Source organism: Helianthus annuus, chromosome 3 (assembly GCF_002127325.2).
Source record: "Helianthus annuus cultivar XRQ/B chromosome 3, HanXRQr2.0-SUNRISE, whole genome shotgun sequence".
In the NCBI taxonomy this organism is placed as follows: domain Eukaryota; kingdom Viridiplantae; phylum Streptophyta; class Magnoliopsida; order Asterales; family Asteraceae; genus Helianthus; species Helianthus annuus.
Window position 1 is genome coordinate 172535599 of NC_035435.2, and position 13652 is coordinate 172549250.

Below are 13652 nucleotides of genomic sequence, written 5' to 3' on the forward strand. Positions count from 1 at the left end.
AAGTTATTAAAACAACCATTTTAATTAACTTTATACTAAGGGGACCCGGGGCGGTCTCCCTATTTACGTGATACTATAACGGAATCTTGCTATAACGCGTTAATCCCGGCCGCCGCTCTCCTTTCAACGCGTTAAACTTCCACGCGTTAATCATTTTCGTGATGGTGACAACGCGTCAGTGGCGGATCTAGAAAATCCGCCAAGCCGTAACGTTTATAAAAAAGCCGTAACGAAATCGTAAAAACGTCAAATTTTTCCAAAATTTACACGAATTTTACACTACCGCCGGAACGCCAAGCCGTAGCGGAGGTTGCCCCTTCTTATATGCTAGGTCCACCCCTGCAACGCGTTATGGTTTATTTTTGTGAGTGGAATTGTTGGTTGGGGGGAAATTGTTGGGTGTGGTGATGAGTGATGACCACCCCCACTAAAAATGGTTGTGAGTGATGGAAAAATGGTCAATGACATGGCGAAACTTGATTGGTGCTTGTGAGTGATAAATTCTATCACTAGTGAAACCACCCCTAGTCCCCTAATCATAAACCAGTTACATTGTTATTGAAGACCTTTATATTTCATTTAATATAGTTAAATGATTTGACAGTTTTATTTTTATAAATGATTATAAAACTGATGTTTCTATATTATTTGACTGGGATGAAATAGTTAAGACTTTTCGAAGACTTTGTATGCTCTCTAAGACTTGAACACCTCGAATTTACAAAAACACAGCAAAACGTTTTGCATTAAGTCAGTGCGAAGAAATGCACGTTTTCAATGAATTTCAGGTCTGGTGATCATCGGCAATGCAACACCACACCCTGCTTCTTGTTATTTAGCATGAGAGACAGACGTATTCTAAGATGGGACACAAAATCTACTATAAGAGAACCGTATCAAACACGTAGGGTATGTTTGGCAAAAATAGCTGGTGGCTGGTAGCTGAAGGCTGGAAGCTGGTAGCTAGTAGCTATAGCTTTTTAGATATATTTGGTGTTTGATAGAGTAGCTGTAGCTTTTAATAAAATGTATAAAATGACAAAAATAGACATAACTAAAAATTTAGAAAGTTGGTGCATTAAAAAGTTCCTTATTTTTAGAGGTTAAAATAGTAATTTTTTCCCTAAAAGCTTGTAGTTCCTTCTAAACGCTACTAGTAGTAGCGTTCAACCAAAAGCTCCTAACCTAAAAGCTTAAAGCTCCTTCAACCAAACAAGACTTTTTTATTGAGTAGAAGCTTTTTCTTAAAAGTTTAAAGCTAGAAGCTCCTAAAAGCTCTTAAAAGCTCCATGCCAAACATACCCGTAGCCACAACAACTCTAAATCTACCATTATAGTTGTATTTTAAGTATATTTTATTATTTCATGTTGAGTTAGTTTTCATTCAAAAAAATTGTATTGTGTTTCGTATTTAAGAAGACACGTACTTACGTACATACACACACAAACATACCCCTCACACACACAGACATACAAGGGTTTGTTGTCCAGTTATACCAAATTATATAATCCTTCAACTTCTTCCTTGTCACACTTGTTTTTTTTAGGTAGTGGTTTTTTAATCATAAATGATATCAAGTTAATATATTTGACGTTTGAAACATTACTACCCAATACCCATTCATTTTTTGTTTCATCATCTCATTTTTAAGATGTTTACACACTTTTTTATGCAGACTCGATCAACTTAGGTGGCATTTGAATTGCGGGTTTGTAAGGAAAAATGAGAATGAAAATAATAGGATTAGTTAGCATTATATGTGGATAGAATGGTGATGGTAGTAACACCAAGATGCATGGTTCTACTTCCAAAATAAATATGTTCCTACTACACAAAACATCGTTAAGTCTCGTCATAGTGAGCACTAGAGAGTTTTCGTGGTAACCAGTTTCTTATTAGCGGAATATATTATAGCATTTATTGTATGTAATGTATAGATAATCTCTCCTTGATTTACGGAGATATAGTTTCCTAGTTGTGCTATTGTATTCTTGTATTTATACCCAGCTTTGTATAATGAGAATCATTGAGTTTTACCAAATAACATGGTATCAGAGCTAAACTGCTCTATACCCTAATCCATGCAGCTTTTTTTCTTCTCCTGGATCTCGATCCAAAACCCTAGGGTTTCGACCCTCTGTTGTACACAGCCGGCCACCACCCTCTTCTTCGATCCTGTACACAACCCTCCTTGTTACCATGGGAGATAAACCTGAAAATTCTGATGCCAACACACCAAAGCAGCTTGCCCCCTTGCATCCGGTCTATATCGTGACAGACATTCAGAAGAAAGTTCGTGTACTCGATGGAACCAACGTCACGTACTCTGCGTGGGTCAAGCTTTTTCAGCTTCACGCACGTGGATACGAGGTTTTGGACCATATCACCTCTGAACCGCCTTTTAAAGATGACCCCACGTATACTCAGTGGATGAAAATTGATGCTATCGTCCTTCAACGGATTTATAGCACCTTGTCTCAGGACTATCTCCTTCGGGTTCTCGAATCCGAATCCACTACTCTTCAAGCCTGGAACAAAGTCAAAGCAATCTTTTATAACAACAAAGGACCTCGATGTGCTGCCTTACAAACAAAATTCGTGAACCTCAAGCTAAATGCATGTCCTTCTTTGGAAGCTTATTGTCAGACACTGCGGGATTTGGCTGCCCAATTGGATGATGTAGGCAGCCCCGTGAATGAACAATCTTTGGTGCTACAACTTGTTCGGGGTCTCCCTCGAGAATATGATACTATTGGTTCCATCATCAACCGTGAAATTCCCTCATGGAACGAAGCCTGTGAGATGCTTCGTGGCGATTTGGAAAGACAAGCTACTCATGATGAAACCGCGCCCAGTTCTGAGGCGCATGCTGCTGTTCATCCTAATTCCCGTCGTGATGGTCCCACCCGAGATGCCCAACCTGCTCGTAACAACTCTGGTCCACCCCGGTTTGGTCAGAACTATGGCCCGAACCGTCGTGGTGCCCACGTCGTGATAACCCAGCCCACAGCCAAACTTATTCGAACGCTGGCCCACATCCGGGATCTGGAAACTCTGGTCCGACCCGTTACAGGTCTGGGTCTGGTTCCAATAACCGAAGTCAATCCAACCGCAACGCACCAAGACACTCCTGGAACCCATCCTTTTACCCACTGATGCCACCACCTTACTGGACCAACTCGTTTTGGACCACACCACCACCCCCACCCCCATGCCCCTACCCAACCCAACCGGGTTGGGTTTCACCCTGGACAGCCCCGCAGCAGCAACAATCCTCTTCCACTAATCATCAGTCTACATCTCAGGCTCATATAACGGATGTTAATCCCCTGGAACCGACCGAGCTTGCTGAAGCCTTTAACACCATGGCTTTGGAACCCGAAGCCCCCACTTGGTTCATGGACACTGGAGCATCAGACCACCTCACTCGGGACTCAGGTATGATTTCTCACTCGTGTAATTCATCCATTAAAAATGTGTTGGTTGGAATTGGTCATCGTTTACCAGTTGTTGGATCGGGCCACACCAGTCTTCCCTCCACCTCTAAACCACTCCAACTTAAACACATACTTCACACACCCAACATCATGAAGAACTTAATTTCTGTTAGAAAATTTACCCGAGATAATTGGGTGTTTGTCGATTTTGATCCTTTTGGCTTTTCTGTGAAGGATTATCCGAGTGGGACGATCCTGAGTCGCTACGACAGTACTAGTAATCTCTACCTGCTCACAGATCTCAAATTGCCTGATGCTTCTGCTTTTCTTTCCACCAGCTCTCAAGGTTCCTGACACAACCATCTTGGACATCCTGGTTTACATGTCCTGGATTTTTTAAGTAATAATAAGTTTATTTCATGTAATAAACAAAGTCGTTCGACTTTTTGTGACTCTTGCCAAATTGCTAAACATAAACGTTTCCCATTTCATTTATCCAATTCCTGCACTGTTTGTCCCTTTGATATTGTCCATTGTGATTTATGGACCTCACCTATACTTAGCAAACAGGGTTACAAATATTATTTGGTTGTGATTGATGATTTTACCCACTTTACTTGGGTCTTTCCTTTAAAATTTAAATCCGAAACATACACCAAATTCACCCAATTTCATAAATACATTTCCACACAATTTCACCACCAAATAAAAAGTTTTCAATGTGACATGGGCGGAGAATTTGATAATACTCAATTTAAACAATTCGCCTCTCACCATGGTTTACAATTTCGTTTTTCTTGTCCTCACACCTCCCAACAAAATGGGATGGCTGAACGCATGATTCGTCGCCTTAACGAAATCATGCTTTCTCTCCTCACCCATGCTCCTTACCACCTCAATATTGGGTGGAAGCCTTACACACATCCGTGTACCTTCACAACATCCTCCCATGCAAACCCATTGGTTTTTGAACCCCCACTACTGCCTTATACCTCAAAAACCCCGATTATGCACACCTTCGCGTGTTTGGTTGTGCCTGTTACCCTAACCAGTCCGATACTCGCCCTCACAAACTTGCACCACGATCCTCACCATGCGTTTTTCTTGGCTACCCTGCGGATCACCGTGGTTACCAGTGCCTTGACTTATCCACTGGCAAAGTCAGTTGTAACACCCCGTGTTTTCGAATGTCAAAGTCAAAGTCCAAGTCAACTTTGACTTCTTTGACTGTTAATGTTCCTTTTTACATTTTGTATTATGTGGAGTAAGTGTTGTCTAAATAAAATGATCGAATGTTTAATCAATGCGACCGATTTACGACTGTGAATAGTAGGAAGTAACAATGCGATAAAGTTAATCAATCAATAATCAAGCTAATCGATTTATCAATCAAGCTCGAGACTCGAATAATGTGAACTCTGGTATTGTTATACGTGTGTGTGTGCCTTATGTGTTACTTGTGCGTGTTTACTTATATGTTTGGTGTGGTATTCAAGCAAATCAATCGAAAGTCGAATCGAAACTCGAAAAGCAATCAAACTCAATCGAAACCGACACCGAAACGTGAAATGTAGATGCTTGTATGTAGATATAGTGATTGGGACTAAAAGTAATTTGACTAGAGACTCTATCGTATTCGTATCATCGTCCATCGAAATCGAAACATCGAAAATCGTCGCGAAACGCTCAAAGTGGGTCGCGGATCGAACAGGAGGCATCCTGGTCGAACAGGCCAGCCGATCGGCTAGCATCTTCCTAGCCGATCGAGCAGCCCATTCGATCGGAGCTCCTGGCCGATCGGCTGCCACTTTCCTCTTTTGGAGCCTATAAATAGGGCTGTCATTGTCACACTTTCTATTTTTGGAAAGCTCTGACCGAACCAGCCTTCTTCTTCACCTTTTCTCAGATTTCTCTCAACTCCGGTAAGTTTTCACTCTGATTCTTGTACGTTTTTTATCATTGCATGATTCTACACCTTTCTATCTTTCAAAACTCGATTTCTAACCGTGAAAACACCAAGTTCCAAGTGTTCTTGGGTGATGTCATCATGGTGTTCTTGAAGAACACCAAACTTTGGCCTCATTCAACTATGAATATCTTAGATCTGACCGGTTTCCACATAAACAAACTAAGATTTGTAAGAATCTTAACATTTTTATGAATAATTTCCAACTTTCTTCAACCTTTTACACTCAAAACCTTAAAACCGGTAGAAACGGAGCTTAAACCGACTAACTAATCGTTCTAACAGTTAAGAGGTTCAAGATTCGGATTCTACATACAAGGTTCACCGACGATGGGTTAAACTCTAAACCGACGTTCCGAACCGTTCACCGGCCGGACTTGGGTGATTCCTGTCCGAGCCGAAGAAACGAGTGGGAACGGAGGATATCGTAGTTCAACTCGTTATCAAACTACCTCGAAATGACAACAAGTAATTAAACAGACAAGAGTTAGACGAAAGGCCGACCAGGTCAGACTTGCTGGCCGAACGGCTAGGCTGTTCGAACAGCCCAGCCGATCGGACATGCCAGCCGATCGACGAGGCCAGCCGATCGGCTAGCACATGGCGTCTCACTTTTCAAACTTCCTGAGGTATGGTATTGACGAAGTGATGTTCGATCGAGTATGCTACTCGATTGGTAAACATTACTCTTCGGATCATGAGATACTATGCTTCAACACTTGATTAATTTTACAACTCGTTCGTAGTAGGGAATGCCAGCCGATCGAACAGTCCGTTCGATCGAGCGACATCCTATTGAGAACCACTTCAAAAGTTCCCAGCCGATCGGTTAAGCCGGCCGATCAAACGGACCGTTCGATCGATCGACCTGAAAGGTAAGAACACCTTTAGTGTTCTCATATACTACAACGAAAACTTCAAAAGTTCAAATCCTCAAACACAAACACACCAGAGGAATAAACAATCCACTCGAATGGCCCAGCCGATCGAGCCTACCGGCCGATCGAACAGGACTGTCCAAACGGACATACCAGCCGATCGACCAGCCCGTTCGATCGACCAGCCTATTCGATCCATTCACACTTGTCTGTTTTTCCACGTTACTCATTGTTGTGCTATCGAACTATTCAGGCTAACCCTACTCTCAGCGCTCCCTTCAATCCATAATCAATCACTGTGAGTATACTCGAACCCTTTTTGCTTTAGCACTCTTGGGTGTTACATACGTTACTTATCAAAATCACAATCGAACACACTATTCAAACTATTTGAACGCTAACCGATTGCATGTATTACGTGATTAAATGTATGCTTGTTGTTATGTTTACACGTGGAATGCTGTCTACCTGCCTTAGCAACGTAGTACTATAGTTTGGACTCAGCACCCGTTCACACGGGGGTTGTTAAGGACAAATACTTGCATGGATTACGGTGGTAATCATGTATTGCGAACTGTCTCGGACAGTCAACCCGCAGTCGTTGGTATCGATAGGTCCATGTCGATAATTAACATGCATCATTTCCCTCTGTGTACGTGCTGGTTATGCGTAAACTATTCGAACTCTATATGCTATTATCAAACTTGTATGCTCACCTTTACATTTTATGTATTGACTTTATTTTAACGTATGTGACAGGTGTTTAGGATGCTTACTTGTTCTATCTGCTGTGAAATCGAGGCTAGGAAAGAGTCTAGAAACCAAGACAATTTATATTTATGTTTAATTTAAATTTGAGTTGTCGGAACAGGATTATTTGTTTGGATGTTATCTGTAATAAGTTGTTATTTATTCGGGATACGGTATGGGACGTATCATTTTAAACTGAATTTATATTAATAGTTGTTGTGGAAACTTCTGGACAATCTGTTTCGCTCAGTGCCGCGCCCCGATGATTCCGCCATCGGTTGGGGTGTGAAAGATTGGTATCAGAGCCATAACTATAGGGAATTAGGTTATACACGACCTAGTCCGGGTCGCTGTCTTAGAGACCTAGACTATAGTTAGGAACCAACAGACCAAGTTTATGTGCCTTATTCTACAATCCTTCGCTATCACTGCACTCGAATTTTCAATTAAAGTCAGGCGATTCAGTCAGGAATAGGTGTGAAAAGCGCAAACTCCCGACTAAATTGACTGACTTATGATTTTATCCATTACTCATGCTTAATCTAATATTTTCAGTTACATATAAGGAGAATTATACCGAATCAGGAGTGAAACCCTCATTTTGATGAAAATTCTCCTTAAATTTTCTTAAAATAAGGAAGAAATTGCTAAGCCAAGGGGTGAAACCCTAACCTTGGCAGTTTGTTCAGGACTTTATTTATCTCACCAAGGCCTCGATGGACTCCAACGACCTGAACTCACAAGTATGACCTAGGGAACGCGTGTGGAATGCCCAAGAATCGAGGCAGAAACACGACCTCTAGAGTCGAAAGTGATGACAAGTCTACTGTGAATAGTCGAGTTGCCTTGGGTAGTCGATGTCTAGTAGCCCCAGACAATCTATCTCTCGATTTTATGTGTTCCAATTCTGAGAACCGCAACCGTGTTGATGCGTGTGTAGTGTGTATATAATTTAGATATATTTTTAAGCCCTTTTTACACCTTTAGCCAAGTTTTAAATTTATAAAACACGATATTTACTAACACTAAACACACATATGGGCAAGTGCACCCATCGTGGACGTAGTATAGTGTTGGTAAGATACCGAGGTCGTCCAAGGACACAAGAGCTTTTAATACTGGTTTATCCTCAACGTCTAATCAAATCAAAAGTTAGAAAAAAATATTTTTAACTAAGAAAATAAAAACTAACTAAATGCTGAAAAATAAAAATAAAATAAAAACAGATAGACAAGATGAATCACTTGGATCCGACTCGTGTATTAGTATAACCTTTGATTATTTTCGAACTTTTGCACTTGTTTAAGAGATTATCTTAGTTATTGTAGTAGGCCCCTCTTTTGAAGGCGACGTTACCCTCAACCCAGTAGTTTGAGTCAGCAAGGATACAATCCTAAAGGGTTGGATTAATGAAAGATAATGAATTAAGTTATTAATGCAAATTATGGTAGGCCCCCCTTTTGGCGGTGACGTTACCCTCGGCTAAGTAGTCTGAGTCAGCAGGGATACAGTCCTAAATAGCCGGGTTATAGTATTAATAGTAGTTAACTTATGAGGGGGTCAAAGAGTTTGGATCCCCGCCATCCAATACCTATGGGCATTGAAGGAGATCCTACTAAATTTGACCCAGGTCCCTTGCAGGACCTCTAAACGCTAAACAAGGGCAAGACCCTTACCAAACCGTTCCCTTAACCCCCGACCAGGTAGCCAACATACCTCCATATAGACCGTGGAGATATGACTGGTGAAAATCTTTTATTTTATATAGACAGTAAAATAATGCCAAGACACCACGGACAAACGATAAGGAAAGATCACCTTCAACATAAGCAACTAGTTATTAAAGTCATTAATACAAAACCAAATAAAAAGTGTAAAAGATTAAAAATAAAAAGTATTATACTAAACACTTGTCTTCACCAAGTGATGTAAGAGACTTAGGCAAACATGGCCTTGATTGTCAAGAACTCTTACTATCAATCTTGGATCCCGAGACGACTCACACACTCTACGATGGACAATGGATGATGGTGGTGGATGATGGTGTTATGGTGGTGGTGGGTGGTGGATGAAGTGTGAGAGAGGTGGTGTGCCAAGGGATGGATTGAAATGAAACCAAGCACTCCTATTTATAGGCTGAACAGAAGGCTGGGCACGGCCCCGTGTCCACTGGACACGCCCCCGTGCCCGTCTGACACTCTCTCTCTTCATTAATTGTAATTCGCAATTACAATTAATGCGCCTGCTGTACTTTCACCACGCCCCCGTGCTCACTGGACACGGCCCCGTGGTGGGCAATAGAAGCTTCTACAAGTTTGTCTTTTCTGCTGCTTCTTGGGCACAGCCCCGTGCTGGCTGAGCACGGGGCGTGTTCAGGCTTCTGTTTTCTCTTCTTTGCTTGGGAAGATGCCATTGAGGGTTCGGGCAGTCTACTTTTATTCCTTTTCTTGTATTTATGTTAGAATTAGCTGTCTTTTTGCTTCTTTTGTGAATTTGAGCTCATTTCATCCTGAAAATACAAAAGGAAGTCAAAAACACTCTTTTTCCAACATTAGTACTTAAAAAGGGTTAGTTTTATGCCTTAATTGATGTCATTTATATGTTGCATTTTACACACATCAAATACCCCCACACTTGAACTTTTACTTGTCCTCAAGCAAAACTCTTTAAATGTGGCTTACACTCCCAAATGGAATGGGTAGAAGAGAAGGTTTTTGGCTTGTCATAGAGTGTCGGGAATCCAAGATCTTTTTGGGTTTTATTTTTATTTATTTACAATCCTATTCGTTATGATTTATTTAGAACGTTTCATAGGATAAATTACTTATTTGGGCATAGCATGCCTTTTTAAAATTTCATTTATATACAAGTTCACATACCTCACGAGGGATCACTCAACACTCGGCCGAAGGTGTATTTTTAGTGAATCACTCGGGAGCGGCATGGAACTTACGCCTTCCATAGGCTTGCCAAGCAATCAATCCTCCTCCTTTTTAACTTTATACCTTTGTAAATATCAAGAGGACTTTTTGGGTGAAGGGTTAGGCTTGGGCTAAAGGTGGGTGGTTGGGTTAGTGGTTAGTAAAAGGGCGAAAAGCGTAAAAAGCGTCGGTTTTCGTAACACATTTTGTTTTTAGTGACTTTTTATTTTGAAGTATTTCTTCAAACAAGCTTTTGTTTGCATACCTTGTTTGTTTTTAACTTCATCATCATATTTTTTTTTAGTCACATAAAAGAACGAGCTTTGCGAAAAACCGAGCTTGTTACTAAAATAAAGGGTGAAAAATAAAAAGGGTTTTTGGTGGGTAAAAAGGGTTTAGGGTAAAGAAACGAAAGGTTTAGGCTCAAAGGGGTTAACTAGGGGGATTTTGGGTAGGTGGTAAAAAAAATAAAAAATAATGGTGTAGAAAGAAAAAATGGTTAGTCCTAATGCCTCCATCATTTACTTACTTGGGTTTAAGTTGGTAAGGACCGGGAATGAATCGTCGTGGCAAGTTCTAGAGTTGTAAGAACCAAGCGGCTATTCACACAAGAAACGAAAAATGAGCATTTAGTCTAAAGATGTAAATTTGTATGCTCTATAAAGGCTCAAAACTCACTTTTGTGGGAATGGGTTTTTTAATGTGATCAAGTATATATAATCAAATTTTAACTAGACTTGTTATGCCGTTTCATAATTTTCTTATGTTGGTTCTTGTTATCACGATGCTCTCGATTGTAAATTTTATAAAAATATAACCTTATTAATCTTGGGATTCCTAACTTAAACTTCAGACAAGTAAAAAGAAAAAAAAATTTGAAAAAAAATTGGGGTGTTTAGCGGTTCCAATAGAGTTTTGTGTAAGGCTTGTTGTTAGGACTTGCAAAATTTCAAAGTGTTAGCTCCCCCCCCACACTTAAATTACACATTGTCCTCAATGTGTCCCAAAAATAAATTTTTAGGTTGATTGGATGTGTAATGTGGTGTTAAAAAGCAAAGATTTATGTTACTGGCAGTCTGGACACGGCCCCGTGGGGACCGGACACGGCCCCGTGTTCAGGTGCCAGTAACAGAAATTAAAGAAATGAGACAGAAGCCTGGACACGGGGGCGTGTCTGGTGAACACGGCCCGTGTCCAGTTACCTGAACTGGGCGTTTTTCTGCAAGTGGCTCAGCACGGGGCCGTGTTGGTTGAGCACGGCCCGTGTTGAGCCTTCTGTAATGGAGATTTGTGTCGGGTTGCTTCGTTCTTTGTGCATGGGGCCATTTTTCTCGTTCCCTTTTTCATCCATTACCACCACGAGTGTGTTTTATTCCTGCAAATTAAAACTAATAAAATTAAACTAAACTAAGGATAGTTCCGCGGAATGCCTCCGTGGTGCGCCACGTTTATAAGGGTCCTTGGCTAGACCCAATGTGAGGTTATATATTTTCTGAGTGGGATGCTTGGCGTCCCATGTTACACCGTCGGAGAGCAGCATCCAAGCTTGAATCAATAACCTTCATGTAGTTGACCGGGTCGTCTTCCTCTATTCTCTTCCCAACTCCGAATTTTACTTCATCATCCCCATACCTCAAGGTGAGTGTTCCGTCATTCATATCTACCACCGCTTGTGCGGTGGCAAGAAATGGTCTCCCTAGTATGAGGGGGACCTCGGTGTCTTCCTCCATATCGAGTATGACAAAGTCGGCTGGATAGACGAATCTGCTTACCTTTACCAAGACATTTTCAATGACACCTTGTGGGAATTTGACGGATCGATCAGCGAGTTATATGCTCATTTTTGTAGGACTCGTGGTTCCCAGGCCGAGTCTTTTAAACATTGATGAGGGCATGAGGTTAATGCTAGCCCCAAGGTCGGCTAGGGCATTACGAACGGGGGACTCCCCTATTGAGCAGGGAATCGTGAAGCTTCCGGGATCGATTTTCTTTTGGGGAAGTTTATTGAGTACGAGGGCGGAGCATTCTTCGCCTAAATTGACTAATTGCAAATTTTCAATTTTCTTTTTATGAGTGAGGAAGTCCCTCATGAACTTAGAGTATTTGGGCATTTGGGTTAGGACCTCAATAAAAGGAATATTGACATGCAATTGCTTTAATAGACTTTCGAACTTTGCGAATTGCTCATTGGTCTTTTGACGAATTAACCTACCGGGGTACGGAACTCGAGGAGCTTTGGTAGGCTCTGGTAACGGAGGGGAGTTCTTTTCCTGCAGAGGTGTGGGTGCCGTTACTTCTGTTGGCGGCGGCGCTTCTGCAGGTCCTACGGTGCGGTTTCGTAGCGTGATGAGGTGAACTTGTGCTTTTGGGTTTGTTTCGGTATTGCTAGGTAATGCGCCTTTTGGTCTCTCGGCAAAATTTTGAGCTATTTGATTTAATTGTTTTTCTATGTTTTGAATACTAGCTTGTTGATTTCTAAAATTTGATTCTAATTGTAGAAATCTTTCTGAGTTTTTCTTTTTAGTGTCGGAGATGAGGCGAGATACAGTATCTTCAAGCCTTTCTCGTCCACTTTGTTGTTGAGTGAAATTTTGTGACTCATTTCTTGGTTGTTGAAAGTTTGTTCGTTGGGTTTGTTGGTTACTACTATTGCCGGGTTCTCTCCAACCAAGGTTTGGGTGGTTTCGCCATCCTTGGTTGTAAGTTCCCGTTGGAGGACCCGACGGCCTAGGTCTATTATCAATGTAGTTTACCAATTCTTGTTGATCGTCCGTTTCTTTCATACAACTCCAATTTTCATGTGACCCACCACACCCTTCACAAGCCATAACCGAGACTGTTTTTGTCATTTCCAATTTTTTTTATTTTTGAAGAAAGTGCCTCGATTTGGGCTTGTAAAGAAGTGCTTTCATCGACCTTATGGGTGCCCGGGGCAATAGATTTATTGCCTCGGGGGGTGTGCCATTGAAAATTGGTTTGAGCAATTTCCTCAATTTGGTTATATATTTCATGCGGGCGTCGATTACCTAAAAGTCCCCCGGAGCTAGAATCAAGTGTCTGCCTTGTATGTGGCAACAATCCATTATAGAAAGTGGATACTTGTTGCCATATCGCAAGGCCGTGATGTGGACACTTGCGTAATAACTCCTTGAACCTTTCCCAAGTTTCATATAAGGATTCCCCGTCCTCTTGTGAATATGTATTAATTTCAGTCATTAATTTAGCCGTTTTAGTGGGAGGGAAATACTTATATAGAAATTTTTGGGCTAGTTCATCCCAGGTGTTTACCGATCCAGCTGGGAGGGCGTTGAGCCAAGATTTCGCTCGGTCTTTTAGTGAGAAAGGAAACATTCGGAGGCGGATGGCGTCATTTGATGCTCCGTTGATCCGAAAGGTATCACATATTTCTAAGAAATTAGTTGTCACACCCCAACCAATGGCGGAAACATCGGGATGAGACGAAGTGTGAAGATTGCTCGAGACATCATAACGCTATTTGTGACAATAATTTAATAATCCAAATTTCATTTCCAAACTTCAAGTAATCATCAATACAAGATCCAAATAACAACAAGTTTAATCAAAATAACAAATCAACATAACCAAAATTCGATACAACATATTAAACCTAACGTCTAAAGTGTGTATCTAGGCATCGTGCTACCTCTTTCATTTCATCATCATCAACCTGTAACATGT

At 41.2% G+C, this 13652-nt stretch overlaps 1 non-coding gene across 1 annotated transcript; it reads left to right on the top strand.

Annotated features, from left to right (window-relative positions):
* The first annotated feature begins 13068 nt into the window (after positions 1-13068).
* On the top strand, positions 13069-13175 carry LOC118490860. Its single transcript, XR_004890085.1, has one exon. It is a non-coding gene; the product is annotated as a small nucleolar RNA R71 (small nucleolar RNA).
* The last annotated feature ends 477 nt before the right edge of the window (positions 13176-13652 follow it).